The 21,257-nt window shown below is 38.5% G+C and overlaps 1 protein-coding gene across 1 annotated transcript in view; it reads left to right on the top strand.

Annotated features, from left to right (window-relative positions):
* The window catches only part of LRMDA (leucine rich melanocyte differentiation associated), an 864,553-nt gene extending 843,987 nt beyond the window's left edge, over positions 1 to 20,566 (top strand). Inside the window, exon 7 of the mRNA XM_010820667.4 lies at positions 19,688 to 20,566. The gene's annotated coding sequence lies outside the window, so the exon portion shown is untranslated. The remainder of the gene's footprint in view (positions 1 to 19,687) is intronic.
* The last annotated feature ends 691 nt before the right edge of the window (positions 20,567 to 21,257 follow it).

Below are 21,257 nucleotides of genomic sequence, written 5' to 3' on the forward strand. Positions count from 1 at the left end.
TACAGCTGTCCTGTCCCTGTCTCCCTGCCAAACAGACTTAGATTTCAAGTGAGTAGTTTCACAAGCCTGCAAGGAATGGATATTTATAAAGACAAGTTATGTCGTGGTCATATTCACATAGCATCACCATCAGCTCAGCATCCAGGCAAACCAGTTATTTCCTGTGAACAGTTGGCTTTATGGGCTGCAGGGAGCTGGGAAGATAGACTCATGGGGAAAATACAGGACAAAGGGGTCTGACCAACTTAGCTATAGGGAAGCATACAACCTTTCTTCTTTTCATTAGGGCTTTTTTCAGAGGCATTTGACCTACAGTGGAAGGAGCATACATCTGAGAATTAATGGATCTTGTTTTGGGTTCAGGGACTGCTACTTACTTGCTTAGTGTCCTTGAGTAAGTCCCTGCCTATCTTCCTATCTCTGGGTCTGATTTCCTTATTTGAACAATGTAAACTTCATAAAGGTATTTTGAGGATTATAAAGAAATAATGGATGTGAGCATTCTTTGATTTCCTTATTTGAACAATGTAAACTTCATAAAGGTATTTTGAGGATTATAAAGAAATAATGGATGTGAGCATTCTTTGAAAAATATAAATTATACTGTGCTTTTTCTTACTGGGATATGCCTCAAGGCCATTCAGCATACTGTGTTCAGCTCTTACGTATAAAATATTAAAGGGAAATGTTACCAAACCAGGAAAAATTGCTTGTGTTAATTACCAGTATGACAGGGAGAAGCTTCCCTAATACTTAATTTTCTTGTTTATTAACCTACTAGTCAAACATTATTGAACATATCATGAAGATCATAAAAAAGATTTGAGTGTGTATTATTCAGTTATCCAGACATTTATCACGTGCTCAGGTGAAAGGCACTAGGTTAGCTCCCATGAGTGAACTAGTAAGGAAAAGGAAGAGAATCCACATTCAGAATTAGGTAGTTATAATATGTCAAGGCTGCATTAGATAAGTGTTATATTTCTAGTAGTTTTAGAATCACAACACATCGGACATGTATACCTATATAATATCTCACTTCCTTCAACTATTACGTAAGGTATGAATTCTGTCGACACTGTACTTTGATAACTAAAAAATATCATACTGCAGGGAATATTCTAAATATTTCAAGTAGATATGATTGTAAGAAAACTCTTCCTTATATTCACCATCTGGTCCTGTCTTATAGCCACGCAGCTTGCTGCCTCTTATACATAATGGTCACCACTTGGACATTTAAAGATGCCCATCATGCTTCTTCTATGCCTACTTTTTGGCCCCCGGTCCCTTCCCTCTTAATTCTGCTTTGTGTCTTAGGAACCTGTTCAGTTCTTCCTGTGTCCTACTCAGCATGTCACATTCCACCTGGCCTCAGAATTCTAAGAGTGGTTCTACCAAGGCGGAATAGGATGTGACTGTAATCTCCATGTTGAAAGTCCTCACGGACATTTATAGTCATAGAGATACTGGCAAACCCTAAATTTGTTTTCATGTTGTGTATCTCATTTTCCATGTAAGTATATTCCCTCGTTCTGTGTTTTTGAAGTTTATTTTTCAGAACAACATTCACAACTTCACAGTTGTATTTACTAAATTGTATTTTTAGATGTTGGCATAAGCTGCCTCTAACACAAGTCATCTCCATTATAGTACAGTCCCCACTAGGATCAGAGGGAGAATGATTCAAAGGTTGATGCACAGTTTATAACTCATGCTTTGCCCCAGAGAGTTTGTCTGGGATTCACTTTTAATCACTTCCCACAGTTCTATTTATGATGTCAGCGTTCTTATACATCCTACAGAAGTTCCCAGGACCCATATGATTTATACCACCAAGACTCTCCCATTAAAATTGTGAATAACCCTTTCCTCCAGGAGTCAAAAAACAATTAAAACTTGACATAGGAGTCAGATAGGGACAAAAATAGCAGCTTTATCATTGATATAATTAAATGCAAGTATGTGGAATGGCCCTGGCCAAGACTGTACAGCCCTTTTGCCAGTTGGCTGGTGGGGGTGCTCTGTGCTCCTTTAAGCTTCCCTATCTCCTAGCAACCAGAACTAAATAGGAAATCAGAATCTTGTAGGCAGGCAGGTGGACAGCACAGAAAGAGTGCTCAGAGGGGCAGAGCTGCACACACTAGGCTGGAGCCCAGTTTCCCACCGCACATTAATTCCTCTCTTGAGGTGGGGAGAGGCACTTCTTCTGAAGAGTGACTGTCTGCATATTTCAGCCGAAGAGGAATACTGAGCGAGGGAGAGAAGGCTTCCCTCACATCTCCTTACACTCACACATAGGCGCTGAGTCCCTTTCGCGTCGTCAACTGCAGGATGATGGGGCTGGCTTGTATGGGTGCAGGGACCTCTTCCAAGGCGACCTACTTGTCCACACTCAGGCCCAGTGGCCACTCCCCTTTGTCCATGGCCTGTGAGATTTTGTCTGCGGGGCTGACAGCCCTGATGTCAGCCTGGAAACTGCACACATCTGACCCAGCACATCATTTCATCTCTGTGGAATGTCACACTCTGTGAAGGCCAGTGTTGCTTGATGTTGGACACCTAGATGTGGAGGGAAACATTCAGCTCTGCAGCTTTGCTTCTCTCTCCATGAAGTCCCTGTCCTCCCTGTGCCACCCTGGGTGTGAGCCTGGAGTGGAAAGACCTCTGACTGAGATGGGGAATGTTGCAATAGACAGGCCCTCCATCTGCTCCTTGGGGTCCTTTTAGACTTGCCTGTTTATATTCCTCTCCCTTCCAGATTTCCCTTTTATCCTGGAGACGAAGCCCAAAGAGGCTCCTCCACTTTCACTATCACTTGTTATGAGTCCTCTTCTCTCTCCTAGGATCTAATAGTTCTATCTTGTGCAAGTTACCTGGAAGCTTTTGCAATCTCCTGTTCCACTCATGAATTACTAAAGTAGGTAGAATGTCCTTTCAGTCTCCCTACTTGAGCTGTGTGTTTCTACTTCTGCTTCACCTTCCAGAAGCTATCGCCCCATCATACAGATGTGGCTCCTGGGTCCATTTGCTTCTTAGGTGTGATGATTGAAGAAAAGCCTGGTTGTAGAACTCCATTTGCAATATTTAGAAGATCTGTTTGTATTAATTATCCAAACTTTCCCTATATACCCACCCACCACCTCTTTTTATTTTTTTTACTAGTAATACCTTTATTCTTTTCAAAATAATTCCATAACCAGTATCTCATTTGGACCTCAAAAGGATCTCATGAGTGAGCTAAATCATGATTCTATCTTTCCATTCTATATCCCAGGACAGAAGCACAAAAAGGTGAAGTCATGAACCCAAGATTTAGGAAAGAACGGTGGCAAAATCGGGACCAGACACCACATCTGACCCTGAAGCAAGCACACCTTCTACTGAATCTGTGTATACAGACCTCACAGGGTCTTAGCAGTCACTAGGGCTCCATGATTGACAAGATCCCCACGAGAAGCCAGTCCCATCAGCCCCTAGTTGAATGTCCTGCTTTGAGAAGGCACATCCCCTGAGTAAATGGAAAGAATTATTTATTGTGGGGGAATAAAACGAAACTAAGCCAAATGAAGCATATAAGGTTTGGGTGACATTTAGGTGGCAAGAGCCAGAGTTTAAGTGAACTGGAAACTGATGGGAGATGAGGCAGTGGAATGACACAGTTTAACTCTTTGAAACCTGTTTAGTGTTTTAATAGCTCAGATGGACTAAAGGAAAAACAGAACACTCATTTAGTCATTAAAGAACCCTGGTACTCTGTTAAATCCATTGGGAAAAAGTTTGGATGGACCAGAAGCAGCAGTTTCTTTATGTTAATGAGAAAGAGAGTGAATTATAGACACACATCCACACAGAGCTTGCAACATTGTGAAGCTTTGACTTTAATTAAGGCCTGTGTTTTTGCCCCTCCATCCTTTATTAAAATGAAAGCATCATTAAAGAGAAGAAAAACAATAGACAGCTAAAACCTCCCACCAAGAAAACCTCTGCTATTTTGGATAGCTCATATGCCAAATTATTCCACTTTAGTGGAAAGAAAAAACTAATGCAAAGGAATCCATGTGTACAGATGACTGGAGTGCATCCACCCATCTCCCAAAGCAGCACATTTCCAAAGGGCACAGATAGCCTCCTGCGATGCCTCTTTTGTTAGTTTAATTTCCTCACGATGCATCATCCTCTAAGGAGATGGGCCCAAGTTCTCCCTCTCTTTCACATTGTTTTCAAACCCAGTTACCACTGCATGCATTTCCAAATGACAGAGTGACTGGGTCTAAACCTTGATATGTCGAGAGAAAACCCAAACTGACAGTTGGAAGGGGCAGAAAGAGGAAGGCGCTGCCCATTCCTCCCTCATCCCAAATGTCATCCCTTCCTTGTCCAGGCTGCCCAGGCAACCCTGATGAAGAAACGAGCAGACACTTGAAAGTTTCTGACAGGTGTCACGGGTGCAGGCACTGAGAAACCGGGAGAGATGGAGCTTGACGTGACAGTGGCAGAGCTACTGAGGCTGGCTCCAGGACATGCAGAGTTTGGTGTCTGTCAGTTCCAATCCTTGTCACGCTCCTTCTCCATAATGGTAACTGCAAACAGACAGTGCCAGCGGGAAGTGTTCAGAAAACTTAAAAACATCTTTTCCTGACCAAGTGCCAAGCTGCAGTAATGTAGGATCAGCCACCCAAAGTGGGTGCACTCCAGCTAAGCGCGTCAGAAGCGGGTGACAGGGCTGATCACGCTGGTGGGGTGCACAAGTTGCTTGCTGTCTTTCTTTGTACTCTGCCTTGCCCTCCAAGACTAGAGTTGCAGTCTCCCATTCCTTTCCACATTTATGCATGTGATTTTTGTTCTGCCAGCATCTTCCTCCACCAGTAACTTCTGATGACTCTTAATTCCTTGCATGTAATGATCTCTGCAACAGATCCTGCTTGATCTGAATGTTTGGCAATCCTGCTCTTCTGACCTGGCTGGAGGGTGATCTATAATGAGAGAAGAAGGCCAGCTTCTTGGTAACACCATGCAAATAGTTTCATAAATATTGCTCCATTGCATTACTTTGAAATATTACTTCTTTTAACGGTCTGCCAAAGTCAAATAATTCTGCTAAATAACAATCCATGGCTAGGCCTCTCACCCAACCAAAGTAACAGGTGGTAACCTGGTGGGAGAAGCCAACTTGATTAACTCCAGCCCAGAAGTGATGGCTAACTGGCATTAAGGCAGGATGGATGATAGCAGGTGCGTGTATAATCTTTTACCTGGCCTTCCAGCTTTCTAAGAGGGGATGTATTTATTTAATAGTTCTTAACCCAATTCATTGGCTTGCGGTTAAGCATTTTCAAATAACATAAGGACTTTATAAGTGCATTTATTTAAATAAAATCCAACCAATAATTATTTGACAAAAAGTCAGTGGCGCATGTAGTCTCTGAGTCTGGTTTCTACCGAAAATTCCACGGGGCCTCAGGCAGAGTGATAAATCACCCAGGGTGCGACTGTCTCCCTCTCCAAATGCCAAGAGTCAGTGCTGAAGTGGAAAGAGTTCTGGTGTCACAGTGACCCAAGTGAGCCTGAAATTTGAGAATGGCAGGGGACCAGCCTAGATATTTGTGTTACAAACTGCACTGTGAAGTGTCAAGATAAGTTTAGGCCACAGGTGCTGTTGTATCTTAGCTTCAGCCAATTTCTGCTCTGGTTTTGTGCTCAGTGACTGGAGGTGATCTTTTTAATAGAATATCTCCTTTCCAGGGGGCCTGCATGAGAACAGTGATGGTGTCAGCTGTGTCAGGACCCACACGTTCTCCCCATGTACACACTGCTCTTAAAATCTCCTCCTTTTCCATCTCTCCAGCTCATGTGTCAGCAATGTTGACTCCTACATATGTTTTTCTAACCAGTTTTATCTTCCAGCCTCAAATTTTGCATCTCTGTACAGACAATAACCCCTGAAACACATGTATACTAGGCTGAAGGAACATGCTGCTCCCATCAGCCACGTGCTCTGCTGGATTTCCTACTCTGTTTGGGGCCCTGCCTCCAAACCTTTGAAATCGCCTCTTCCTTTGCTCCCTAAAGTCAAGCAGTTATGCAGGCCTGTCAGTTTTTTCATATAAAACCTACATCTGCCCCCCATATTTAGTTTTGAAAGAATGTTTTTATAATTTGTTTTATAAAATTACACATGTTCATCATGAACTTTTCAAACAATATGTCAAAGCATAAAGAAGAAAGACAAGTAAAACCAATTTTTTAAATTAAAAATAATATCCAAAATCATATTGTCCATAAATAGCTCATAAAATTAGATAACATTCTTCTATATTGCTTTTGTGCACATAGATGAATAGACGGATGGATGGATGGAAAGAAAGCTTACTAAAACTGTATTATGATGCCCATGTTATTTTGACAAAAACATTAAATGTAATTTTATTTGATTTTGACAGGAAAAAAAGTAAAACAATGAAAATGAAGGGAATTGTTTAACTTTATTTCTTTATGTAAGAGATAAATGCCTAAATTATCTGAAGATGAAAGAAATGAGCTTACAACTTTAAGAGATTGTGGAAGTATTATTCTTAAAATTCCACTTCAGTTTTCATCAGTAGGGATCAAATTCACCCTAAGGGAAGTAAAAAGGTCACCCTCTTATACTTCCTGTTGGCTGCTCATCCTCCACCTCCCAAATTTACTTACCAAGATGCGTAGCATTTGTATTCTGTGATCAAACTGTCCAGAGTTTAATGTCTCGGTTCTTCATTTGAATTACTTTATTGCTCACACTCACCACCAGTCATTTCTCTGAAGCTTCTCCATTTCTGTGTGTGTGTTTTTATTCTCTCTGCTTAGTGAGATTTGATTGTGGAGTACTTTTATCTAGAAAGAGTTTCAGTGCTGCTGACATTGTGTTCTTCACTTGCTGAAGTCATACTTTCATTCTTTAGCAATATGCAGACGTTGTACTGTTGGTTTCTGAATTTTGAATACTCCATGCTCATCAGGCTACATCATCACCGTTTTCATTAGCCTGGATTTCATCATTGTGTGATTTTATTCCTAACCCTACCCCTCCCTTTCCCCGCAAAAAGAAAAAGGACTAAAGGTGGTTATATGCTGAAGTTCTGTCACATTTGAAAATATCTTCAGTTTGTTCCTGTACTCGAATAACAACTTGACTCCTTACTACATTCTTAAATCTTGGGGCTTGATGTCAATATTTATTGACATCATTCCATTGCCTATTGTAGAAATATGAGATATCTTTTTCTTTTTATCCATTCTCAATCATTATTTATTTATTTGTATGTTTCTATCCCAAAGTGAATTTAAAGAATAGAGAAAAACATGTAACAAGTTTGATGTAATAACCAACATCATTTTCAGCAAGTTTTAGCATGATGATTTATCTACTTAAAATATCTTTACCCTATAAAATAAAACATACAAACTTATGTTGTTGTTGTTGGTCACTAAGGCATGTCTGATTCTTTGAGACCCCGTGGATTGCAGCACGCTAGGCTTCCCTGCGGAGAAGGCAATGGCACCCCACTCCAGTACTCTTGCCTGGAAAATCCCATGGATGGAGGAGCCTGGTGGGCTGCAGTCCACGGGCTCGCAAAGAGTTGGACATGACTGAGTGACTTCACTTTCACTTTTCACTTTCATGCATTGGAGAAGGAAATGGCAACCCACTCCAGTGTTCTTGCCTGGAGAATCCCAGGGACGGGGGAGCCTGGTGGGCTGCCGTCTATGGGGTCACACAGAGTCGGACACGACTAAAGCGACTTAGCAGCAGCAGCAGCAGCAGCAGGCTTCCCTGTCCTTCACTATATCCCTGAGTTTGCACAAACTCATGTCCATTGAGTCAGTGATGCCATCCAACCATCTCATCCTCTCTTGTGCCCTTTTCCTCCTGCCCTCAATCTTTTCCAGCATGAGAGTCTTTTCCAATGAGTTGGCTTTTCGTATCAGGTGGCCAAAGTACTAGAGCTTCATGTACTTCATCTAAGTGTTCCTTGCTCACTTTATTTACCAGTACTCGTCCACAGAGGAATCTCCTGTCCTTAATTTGGTGTTTTGCAAGTTCTATACATGTTTTTCCTGGCTTCCCTGGTGGCTCAGACGGTAACGTGTCTGCCTGAAATGCAGAGACCCAGGTTCGACCCCTGGGTTGAGAAGATCCCCTGGGGAAGGGAATGGCAACCCGCTCCAGTATTCTGGCCTGGAGAATTCCATGGACAGAGGAGCCTGTTAGGCTACAGTCCATGTGGTTGCAAAGAGTCGGATACGACTGAGCAATTTCAGAGATACATGTTTTTATAGCATTCTTACATATGTACGTAGCTAAGAATTATGGATATATAGTATAATATTTTACAGACTGTTTCAGATTTATTTAAATGATATCATACAGAATTTATAGTTCACACCTTGCTTTTCTCCTCCAGCATTACTTTTGCAAGATTTCTCAATGTCAGTACAAATAGTTTAATAATTTTCATATTTTTCCTATTGATGGATATTTAGATTGTTTCCAGTTTCACTATGAAAAGTATTGCTGTAGCAAATAAAACCTGTTCATTTGTGGCCTTGACATGTGTGAGAATTTCTTTAAGCATTCAGAGGTGAATTTGGGGCCATGAGTGGACTGTGTGTGTCTTTAACTTGACATTTCTAAATAACTAGATAAATTTTATATCACAATCAGGGCTGTATTATACTTCCCAGTAATTTGCATACTCACTGCCACTTAAATTGTCATACCTTTTTTTCATATATTCCCATGTAATAGATTTTAAATGGTATCTTAATATTAGTCTCTTTTACTTCTCTGATGGTCCACTGGTTAAGACACTATGCTTCCAGTGCAGGGGGTATAGGTTTGATCCCTGGTCAGGAAACTCATATCCCACATGCCATGTGGTGTGGCAAAAAATAAAAAAAAATGAATTTGAGAAGTTTTCATCCCTTTTACAATTTTTGAGTACTGACTGCCAATGAGATTGAGCATATTTTCAAATGTTTAATGGTCTTCTTATTTCTTCCTTTATGGTTCAATTTAGTTCAATTCAGTCACTCAGTCGTGTCTGACTCTTTGTGACCCCATGGATTGCAGCATGCCAGGCTTACCTGTCCATCACCAACTCCCGGAGCTTACTTAAACTTATGTCCATCGAGTTGGTGATGCCATCCAACCATCTCATGAAAGAGGACAGTGAAAAAGTAGGCTTAAAACTCAACATTCAGAAAACAAAGATCATGGCATCCCGTCCCATCACTTCATAGCACATAGATGGGGAAACAATGGAAGCAGGGAGAGACTTTATTTTTCTGGGCTCCAAAATCACTGCAGATGGTGACTGCAGCCATGAAATTAAAAGACGCTTGCTCCTTGGAAGAAAAGTTAAGACCAACCTAGACAGCATATTAAAAAGCAGAGACATTACTTTACCAAAAGAGGTCCGTATGGTATAGCTGTTCATATCCTTTGCCAATTTTTCTACTGGCTTGATTTTTCTCTTATTGATCTTTAAGGGTACTTTATATAAGCTATTTCCAATTCATTAGCAGTTTTATGTGCTGCACATATCTTTCCTAATTCCACGTCTATTTGCTTAACATTTTGTGTGGTGTCTTCTGTAGTAAGAAACATTTTAATATATTAATAGTTGAATTTATTTTTTTCTTTGTGATCTGTGGTTTTTGTAGGAGAAGGCAATGGCAACCTACTCCAGTACTCTTGCCTGGAAAATCCCATGGACGGAGGAGCCTGGTAGGCTGCAGTCCATGGGGTCCCGAAGAGTCAAACACGACTGATCAACTTCACTTTCACTTTTCACTTTCGTGCATTGGAGAAGGAAGTGGCAACCCACTCCAGTGTTCTTGCCTGGAGAATCCCAGGGACGGTGGAGCCTGGTGGGCTGCCGTCTATGGGGTTGCACAGAGTCAGACACGACTGAAGCAACTTAGCAGCAGCAGCAGCGTGGTTTTTGTATCTTTCTTTAAAATCTTTTTGAGTCATGAGACTGTAAGGATAATCTTGTACATTCTTCTAAAATTTTAAAATTATGCTTTTTTGATAATCACAGCCAACATACTGAATTAATTTATTTTATATACAAATGTGGAACCATATTCTAAATAATTTAATATTCTGATCTTGTGAGAATTTTCTCTTGATTCCAAAAGTTTTCTTTTTTCTTTTTATTGAACTATAGTTGATTTATAATATTGTGTTAGTTCAGATGTACAATAAGGAGATTCATATATTGTTATTCACTCACTCAGTCTTGTACATCTCTTTGTGACCCCATGGACTCCAGCATACCAGGCTTCCCTATCCTTCACCATCTCCCTGAGTTTGCTCAAACTCATGTCCATTGAGTTGATGGTGTCATCCAACCATCTCATCTTCTCTTGCCCCCTTCTCCTCATGCCCTCAATCTTTCCCAGCATCAGGGTCTTTTCCACTGAGTCAGCTCTTCATATCAGATAGCCAAAATATTGGAGCTTTATAGCTTCAGCATCTGTCCATTCAATGAATGTCCAGAATTGATTTCCTTTAAGATTGACTGGTTTGATCTCCTTGCTGTCCAAGGGACTCTCAAGAGTCTTCTCCAGCACCACAGTTCAAAAGCATATGTATTTATATTCTTTTCAGGTTCTTTTCCATTTTAGGTTATTACAAGATATTGAATATAGTTTCCTGTCGTTGTTTGTCTATTTTATATACAGTGGTATATATCTGTTAATTCCATATTCTTAATTTATCTCCCTGTTACCCCTTTGGTAACCATAAGTTTGTTTTCCATGTCTGTGAGTCTGTTTCTGCTTTGTAAATCAGTTCATTTGCGTTATTTTTTAGGTTCCACATATAAGTGATATCACATAATATTTATCTTTCTCTGTCTGACTTACTTCACTTAGTATAATAATCTCTACATCCATTTATGTTACTGCAAATGTTAAGTACATCATTCTTTTTATGGCTAAGTAATATTCCATTGTATATATGTACCACATCTTCTTTATCCACTCTTCTGTTGAGAAACATTTAGGTTGCTTCCATGTCTGTAAATAGTGCTGCTGTGAGCATTGGGGTGCATGCATCTTTTCAGAGTTTCCATCTTTTCTTGTCATATGTCCAGGAGTGGAGTTGCTGTAGTGTATGGTAACTTTATTTTTAGTTTTTAAAGTAGCCTCCATACTGTTCTCCATAGGGACTGCACCAATTTACATTCCAATCAATAGTGTATGAGGATTTGCTTTTCTACACACCCTCTCCAGCATTTATTATGTGTAGACATTTTGACGATGGTCATTCTGACTAGTGTGAGGTTATATACATCATTGTAGTTTTCAATTGTGTTTCACTAATAGTTAGCGATGTTGAGCATCTTTTCATGTACCTATCGGCCATTTGTATGTCTTCTTGGAAGAAATGTCTCTTTAGGACTTCTGCCCAGGTTTTATTGGATGTTTGTTATTTGATATAGAGTTGTATAAGCTGTTTACATGTTTTGGATATTAAGCCCTTGTCAATTGCATCATTTGCAAATATTTTCTCCCAATCTGTAGGTTGTCTTTTCATTTTGTTTATGGTTTCCTTTGCTGTACAAAAGCTTGTGAATTTGATTAGGTTCCATTTGCTTACTTGTGGTTTTGTTTCTTTGGCCTTGGGAGACTCACTATTAGTTTTTTATTGCTGAAATGACAACTTAAAGGGAGCACAGTCACTTAATTAATATTTCAATCATCATTGCAATATAGTAACAAAGATAATGGAATTGTGAAGGTATCTTCTTGTCAGACATTTGCCACATTTTTCTCTGATTGGAATTAAGAGTTAAGAGCTGCATATCATCTTATATACCTCTCCTGGTTAATATAACATAGCTAGTTGTTCCTCTTCAACTGGGATTTTTCTCTGACATGTTATTTTACTCCCTGAATGTTGTTTAAAGTTTGGGCTGAGGTATGGTAGGCCACTTCTGCCATTAATTGTCTAGTATTAAAACAGGAGAATTTTAGGCCATGGTAATTCCAGATCATATGTGCATACATACATGTGTATGTGTTGCTTTTTTTCTTTTGACTTGGGAGCCTGATCTAAAAAAATATTGTTTTTTTAAAATTTTATTTTATTTTTAAACTTTACAATATTGTATTGGTTTTGCCAAATATCGAAATGAATCCGCCACAGGTATACATGTGTTCCCCATCCTGAACCCTCCTCCCTCCTCCCTCCCCATACCATCCCTCTGGGTCGTCCCAGTGCACCAGCCCCAAGCATCCAGTATCGTGCATCGAACCTGGACTGGCGACTCATTTCATATATGATATTATACATGTTTCAATGCCATTCTCCCAAATCATCCCACCCTCTCCCTCTCCCTCAGAGTCCAAAAGACTGTTCTATACATCAGTGTCTCTTTTGCTGTCTCGTATACAGGGTTATTGTTACCATCTTTCTAAATTCCATATATATGCGTTAGTATACTGTATTGGTGTTTTTCTTTCTGGCTTATTTCACTCTGTATAATAGGCTCCAGTTTCATCCACCTCATTAGAACTGATTCAAATGTATTATTTTTAATGGCTGAGTAATACTCCATTATTTATATGTACCACAGATTTCTTATCCATTAATCTGCTGATGGACATCTAGGTTGTTTCCATGTCCTGGTTATTATAAACAGTGCTGCGATGAACATTGGGGTACATGTGTCTCTTTCAATTCTGGTTTCTTCAGTGTGTATGCCCAGCAGTGGGATTGCTGGATCATAAGGCAGTTCTATTAATTCATGTCAGAGAATGTTTTGCCTACATTCTCTTCTAGGAGTTTTATGAGGGCATGTCTGTAAACTGCTTTGGGTAGCATGGCTATTTTAACAATATTAATTCTTCCAATCCAAGAGCACGGGATATCTTTCCATTTTTTTGAATCATCTAAAGTTGGAAGACTATGATTTTTATGCTCATATCTTTAACCAACTGAAAAAGTAAGACTAGGCAGATTGGCAGGAGATAAGAATCAGGGTTTTTTTTTTAATATGGAAAAACAGTGGGAAACATTTTTCTTCCCCCACTAATTCTAGACTCTATTCTGTTCCATTTGTTGATTTACCTATTCATGGGCTAGTTGTTTGAATTACTGTAGATTTATTATTTTCATAAAAAATGGGGTAAAACTTGAACCTGTTTTTCAGTAACCTGCTAACTGTTATTTACTCTGACTTTTGTTGGCTTTATATGGTACAAATGTCTTTTCCCACACTGCTGCTCCTGCTGCTGCTAAGTCGCTTCAGTCGTGTCCGACTCTGTACGACCCCATAGATGGCAGCCCACCAGGCTCCCCCATCCCTGGGATTCTCCAGGCAAGAACACTGGAGTGGGGTGCCATTGCCTTCTCCGTTCCCACACTGGGACTTGTCTTTTTATCCTTTTACGTGTGTCTTTGGATGAGTGAATATATTTTTATGAACCCTAATTTTCTAATCCTCTTTCATGGTTACTCTTGTCTTTTCCCATTACAACATCTTTGCTGCATCAACATCACAAATATATGTTGATATATATTATCTTCTAGACACTTTACTGTTTCACTTTTTATATTTAGATCTTTATTCCACCTTGCAAATCAACTATTTGTATGGTGGAAGGTACTGAGAAGATTTGTTTTAATGCATGAATATCCAGTGACCAACATCACTGATTAGAAAGACCATTCTGTGATATCATCTTTGCCACAAAGTGTCTCCATATGTGTAGGCCTGTTTCTGGACTCACTGTTGTGTTCCACCAATCTATTTGTCTTTCCTTGAATAAGACCACATTGTCTCAACGAATGCAATTATATAAAAAATCCATATCCATTAGAAAAGTTTTGTACTTCTGTTTTTTTCTTTAACATTATCTTCACTATTCTTGGTCCTTGGAGATTCCATCTAAACTTTAAAATCCACTTAAAATTTTGGCAAAAAGCAACCTGCCAAAATTTGGATTAGGATTATACTGAATCTATATATCTTTTTAGGAAGAAATTATAATCTTTGCCATATTAAGTCCTCAGATCCCTAATGATCATTTATCCCTCAATTTATTTTCTTTCTTTATTTCTAAAGATCTGCACTTTTCTTTGTAAATGTCTTCCATTTCTTTTGCTAGATTTATTTCTATATATTTGATATTTTTATTAAATCATAAATTTAAGTTCTACATTTAGCGATACATTCCTATTTTACTGAAAGTTTTAAACTACAGAAATTGATGTTTAATGACTAAATGCATTTTTCAGCATCTGTGGAAAGAATCCTAAAATTTATTTCTGTAAGTCCATTAATACATTAAGTTATATTTGTTGTTCAGTTGCTGAGTCATGTCCGACTCTTTGTGACCTCATGGACTGCAACACTCTAGGCTTCCCTATAGCAAACTTCCATCTCATCCTCTGGCACCCCCTTCTTCTCCTGTCCTCAATCTTTCCCACCATCAGGGTCTTTTCCAATGAGCATCAAGGTGGCCAAAGTACTGGAGCTTCAGCTTCAGCATCAGTCCTTCCAGTGAATATTCAGGATTGATTTCCTTTAGGATTGACTGGTTTGGTCTCCTTGCTGTCCAAGGGACTCTTAAGAGTCTCTACCACCACAGTTCAGAAGCATCAATTCTTTGGCACTCAGCCTTCTTTATGATCCAACTCTCACATCCACACATGACTACTTTGACTATATTTCTATATTTAAAATATTGAACCGTCTTTGCATTTCTAGAATAAATTCCACATTTTTATACTGTCATTCTTGTAATATACTTATAAATTGAGTCTGAAACTAATTTTAGAATTATCAGTTGATACACATGAGTGAGTTTTTATATGGTTTTCTCTTATTGCACTTTCTTCATTGGATTATGATACCAATATTATGCTCACTTCATAAGATCAATTTGGACTTTCCCCTTTATTAATAATTTTAAATGGTTTATAGGGATTTTAAATTTTTTCTTAAAGGTTTTCCTATGAAACTTTCCTTTATGAAATCATCTAGAACTGGAAGTTTTTAACAGTGGTGTAGAGGTAAAAGTTAATTAAAAACAAAATGGTAGATATTGAGCCCAAGCTTTGCATATTTACTCAAATAGATGTACTTTCCATCTGTATTTTTCCATTTGTATTTCTACCATGTAAATGGATAGGATTTGATCTTTAGAGTTTTCAATTCATTATCTTCTAAATATTCTGTGATTTTAGTTTGAATTTTATATTTGGCAAAAGAGCCGTTTATAGGACTTTACTATATTATTGTTTTGTTATTAGTATTTTGTAATGCTAATTACTGGTGCTGTATGATTGTGAGCATAGAACATTTTTGATATTATTTAGAAATTTATTGGAAGCTTCAAAATAACCTTGTATATGGGCAAGCTTTCCAAATATTATATTGCTTGAAAAAAGGGTGTATTCTTTATTTTCAGTGTTGAAGCTAAAAAGATGTCAATTAATATACCTTCTAAGGAAAGGTGAATTAAGATCTTAGACTAGTATGTTTCTGTTTATCCATGTAGTTTCACAGCTGTGATTTGTGCTTCTGAATGCATGCAATCATAGTACTGTATTGTACTTAGCCTGATAAAGTGACTTTGTCTTTTTTTTTTTTTTTTAGTTTTTTTTTTAAAGAATTCAACATTGTGTATTGAGGTTGGCCAATCTACTCTCTTTTTATTTTATCTTTCTTGTTTATATTTGCCCTTCTTTTTTTTTTTTTTTTTCAAATTTTGTGTCACATGTACTATATATGGAACAAAGACTGGTGTTTTGCTTTTATTTTTCCCTATCAATGTTGATGTACAAATGTGTCATTATGAAAATTTTCTAATGATCAGCAAAGTTGAAAGACTTTTACAGTGAATGGCCTACAAGTTTTGCTTTTTAATCCAACCCAAAATTATGTCTTAAGAGACAGATTTAGTTCATGTGAAAATATTGATATGTAAGTGTTTTTGGTTTATATTATTCTATAGTTCACTTATTTGTTCATTCACTTAAATTATTTCAATATATATTCTTTTCTCTCCTTTTTGATTTTGTGATTATCTTGATATTTAGGAAGTCTTGTACTTTTGCTAGAGATTACTTTCATATATGTAACTATATGTGAAAGTGAAAGTCGCTCAGTCATGTCCAACTCTTTGCAACCCATGGACTATACAGTCCATGGAATTCTCCAGGCCAGAATACTGGAGTGGGTAGCCTATCCCTTCTCCAGGGGATCTTCCAGACCCAGGAATCGAATTGGGGTCTCCTGCATTGCAGGTGGATTCTTTACCAACTGAGCTATTAGGGAAGCTTTAACTGTATATTATATCCTTAATCATCTTTTTTTTTTTGAAATTATCTATTATTTTCTGTGATTGTCAGATTTGTGTGTCAACTTGTCTAGGCTATAGTACCCAGTTATTTAATCAAGCAGTAGTTTAGGTACTGCATTAAAGGTATTCAGCAGTCCAGGTTTGATGCATGATACTGGATGCTTGGGGCTGGTGCACTGGGACGACCCAGAGGGATGGTATGGGGAGGGAGGTGGGAGGAGGGTTCAGGATGGGATACACGTGTATACCTGTGGCAGATTCATTTCGATATTTGGCAAAACCAATACAATATTGTAAAGTTAAAAAATTAAATTAAATTAAAAAAATAAAGGTATTCAGCAGATGTGATTAACATCTGTTAATCAGTTAACTTTAAGTAAAGGATTATCCTTAATAATGTGGGTGGGCCTAATCTAATCAATTGAAAGGTCTTGAGAGAGGAAACCTGACATTTTCCTGAGGAAGAAGAAAGTCCCGTTGTAGACTACAGTCTTGTCCCTATCCAAGAGTTTGTAGCTTGCCTTTGCTGTGGAGTACTCTGTGTATTACAGCTTGCCTACCCAATTGTACAATTAAAGAAACTAGTTCTCTGCTCTGTGTGTATGTACATATATATTTTTTCACTGGTTCTGTTTCTTTGGTGGAAATACAGTGTCTAAAGTGGGCAATAAATAAGTTAGCTTTAAATTTTTTCTCCTCTTCCTCTGCTATCTGACTTTATTCAGTCATGTATTCTTATCGTTAGTGTTTTAATATTTTAATTTTATTAGAGTATAGTTAATTTACAATTTTGTGTTAGTTTCTGGTGTACAGAAAAGTGATTCAGTTATACATATATTCATTCTTTTTTATATTCTTTTCTTATGTAGATTATCACACAATACTGAGTAGTGCTTCCTTGAATATCGAGTAGGTCCTTGTTGGTTATCTATCCTATATATGGTATTGTGTGTGTGTTCATCCCGAGTTCCTGATTTATCCTCCCTACCACATTTCCCTTTTGTTAACTGTAGGTTTGTTTCTAAAAAGTTTAAGTCTGTTTCTGTTTTGTAGATAAGTTCATTTGTATCTTTTTAAAAATCAGATTCCACATACGGGTGATATCATATGAAATTTGTCTTTGACTTATTTCACTTAGTAAGGTAATCTCTAGGTCATCCATGTTGCTCTCAATGGTATTATTTCGTTATTTTTTACGGCTGAGTACTATTCTGTTGTATATACGTACCGCATCTTCTTACTCCATTCTCTGTCAGTAATCATTTAGGTTGCTTCCATGTTTTGGGTATTGGAAATAGTGCTACCATGAACATTGGGTTGCAAGTTTTCCTTTAGGGTTATGGATTTCTCTAGATATATACCCCTTGAATGGGATTGCTAGATCATACAGCAGTTTTTTAAGGACCCTCCATACTGTTCTCCATAGTGGTTGTACCAATTTACACTTCTACCAACAGTGTAGGAGGCTTCTCTTTTCTCCACACCCTCTCCAGCATTTGTTGTTTGTAGATCGATGATGGCCATTCTGAGGTGACACCCCATTGTAGTTTTGATTTGCATTTTTCTGATAATTAGTGATGTTGAGCATCTTTTCACGTGCTTCTTGGCCACCTGTTATTAAATTTTCATGTTTGTGTGTTATTAAGGTTTGGTGTTTGTGTGCATACTTAAGAAAGCTCTCTCCTAAATATAGCATGCTTTGGGGAAAATAGAGTTAGGATCAGACCGTTCAAAATCTAAACCCTTGCCCAATAATCAGGCAGTCAACGAATGATGTTAAGTTTTTAATAAATAGAGGAATGAACAATAAATACAGTATTTAAAGAAAAACAAAAATGCAAGTAGTTTGAGCGGAGGAGGTATGAGCAGGTGTTGCATCTGTTGATTTCTGGAAGCAAGGGCAGCAGTCACAGTGGCTGGGCAGTAATGTGCAGCAAGCCATCAGAGGTAGCACACATGGAAAAGGAGAGCCAAGAAGGGCAATAAGAAGTCGCTGGGCTTTAGGTTCAGTTTTGTACTCCTCTGGAACTTGCCGCCATTCCCTTATGGTTTGAAATTTAACACTCTGATAAATATCTTTCATGGATAAATGCGACTTCCTCAGTATGCCAGCATCATCGCTACCAACTTCAAATCAGGTACATATGATCTAATTCATGTAGCAGAAATAGGCCCTGGGAAGAACAGACCATACTTGATTTATGTGCTTTAAATGATACCCTTTGATTTCTAGCTTTTAAAGATCAGCAGACTTTTCTATCTCCCATTTCCCCCCCTCTCATTGCTCAATTGTCATTTGCATAATTTCTGTACTGTTGTAGCCTGTATCATTTGTATTCTCTACTGTTATAATTGCCTATCTTATTTGTTTTCTTTCAGTCCTTATTTTATAGTTTAACCTTTGTTATAGAATCAATGCCTAGCTATTAGATGAAAGACTGAATGTCTTTTGTCCCTCTGTGCCTGTCGTGGGCTAAACATTTGTGTCCCTTAAAATTCATATGTTGAGGTCCTAACTTCCATTGTGATGGGATTTAGAGATGGGGCCTTTGAGAGGTAGTTAGGTTTATATGAGGTCATGAGGGTAAGGCTGCCGTGGTGGGATTAGTGTCCTTATAAGAAGAGGGAGAGAGACCAGGACTCTAGTTCACTCTATGATGTGAGAATACAGTGGAAGGCAGCCATCTGCAAACCAGGAAGAAAGTTATCACCAAGGGTTGAATCTGCCAGCACCTTGATTTTGGACTCCCCAGCCTCCAGAATTGTGAAAAATAACTGTCTATTGTTTGTGCCACTCAATCTATGTTATGCTGTGGTAGCATCTCAACTTGATTAAGATAGTTCCCCTCCCCATTTAATAAAAAATCTACAATAGCCAAGAGAAGGTACTCACCCCAAGCCCACATACACATATCTACGCCATGTTCTGATCAAACACTCTAGAGTTGTCTGCCCAAACTACCCTGAACTCACTTCCAGGACTTCAAAAGAGCCAATATAAAGATGCATTACCTTTAAAAGAAACAAGAATATAACAGACCGCTGAGGTCCCAAGAGAAACTATAGCAGCTTACGAACAACAGAATGATATATTTGAGGTGCTAAAAAAACAAACAAAAACTACCACCATGTAATCACACCATCATTGTTGTTCATTTGCTAAGTCATGTCCAACTCCGCAACCCCATGAACTGCACCACGCCAGGCTTCTGTCTTCCACTGTGTCCTGGAGTTTGCTGAAATTTATGTTCATTGAATTGGTGATGCTATCTAACCATCTCATCCTCTGCCACCACCTTCTTTTTTTGCCTTCAATCTTTCCCAGCATCAGGGTCTGGGAAAGCATCAGCTCCCTCCAACGAGTCAGCTCTTCACATCAGATGGCCAAAGTATTGGAGCTTCAGCTTCAACAACAGTCCTTCCAATGAATATTCAGGGTTGATTTCCTTTAGGATTGACTGGTTTGATCTTCTTGCAGTCCAAGCAATTCTCAAGAATCTTCTCCAGCACCACAGTTCAGAAGCATCGGTTCTTCAGTGCTCAGCCTTCCTTATGGTCCAACTTTCATATCCATACATGACTATTAAAAAAACCATAGCTTTGACTAGACGGACCTATGTCCACAAAGTGATGTCTCTGCTTTTTAATACACTGTGTAATTCCAAATGTAACAGAAATATCTTTCATAAGTGAAGAAAAAAATAAAGATACTTTCTAGATATACAAAGACTGAGTGAATTTGCTGTCTGCAATTCTATGTTAAATAAATACTAAAGAGAGCTCTGATAGAAGGGAAATAATCTGATGCTGTGTGGTGAACCACACTGTGTCCGTACGGTCAGCTTCATCTTAGCCTGGCTGTCCTGCACCCTCTCCTTTCCCTGTGACTGAGCAGTACCTAGCTCACAAGGAATGTGCCTATGCCAGATGAGTTCCCCATCAGCTTCTACCTTTGGAATCTGGAAGAATGCCTTTTTCTGTTTCAAATGGTTAAATGGTCATGAGACCCTCAGGGAGAGGAAAAAATCCTTGGTTCCCATCTTGCAGACATGCTTCTCAGTTGGTAGCCCAATTCTATTTTTAGCTTTAGCCTGTTGTACCCCTTCCAGCTCCTCCAAGCACAGCTGCAAATGCCTTTGGATCATTGTCCCCACATCCTGCCCATGTGTAAGTTTCCCACAATAAACTTCATAATTATACTTTATGGAGTCGCCTGCTTCATTTTTCAGTCTCAGTGTTTCTTCTCAGTTCAGAGGGTATTATTCAATACCTCCACCTCCCAGCAGATGGAATCAGGATATGTAAGAAGGAATGAAGGACACAAAGGAAAAGGTAAATAATTGGATAAACCAACTGTACCAAAAAAATGTCTTGTGAGGTTACAAATATATATACAAAATGAAAATGTATGATGGCAATACAAAAAAACACCAAAGATAGCAAGGAACAAATGGAGGTTAAGTATTCTAACCTCAAAATTATCCAAGAAGAGGTACAACTACTAACTTATGTTGGACTCTAAATAATGCATTATGTAATATCTAGGATAATCACTAAAAGAATAGAAGAAAACTTCACTTGTAGTAAGCATGAAAATGAAGAGGAAAAAATAATAAAAAATATTTGATTAATCAAAAATGTCTAAAGCAAGGAGAGAAAAAGGAATCAAAAGTAGATGATGCATGCAAAATATCATTAAAAGATGATAGATGTAAATGTAGATACATTAGTAACAATATTACATGTAAATTGCGTGTTGTTGTTCAGTTGCTAAGTTGTGTCTGACTCTTTGCAACCCCATGGGCTGCAGCACACCAGGCTTCCCTGTCCTTCGCTGTTTTCCAGTTTGCTCAAACTTGTGGCCATTGAGTTGGTGATGCCATTCAACCATCTCA

The sequence above is a fragment of the Bos taurus genome, chromosome 28, assembly GCF_002263795.3.
Source record: "Bos taurus isolate L1 Dominette 01449 registration number 42190680 breed Hereford chromosome 28, ARS-UCD2.0, whole genome shotgun sequence".
In the NCBI taxonomy this organism is placed as follows: Eukaryota; Metazoa; Chordata; class Mammalia; order Artiodactyla; family Bovidae; genus Bos; species Bos taurus.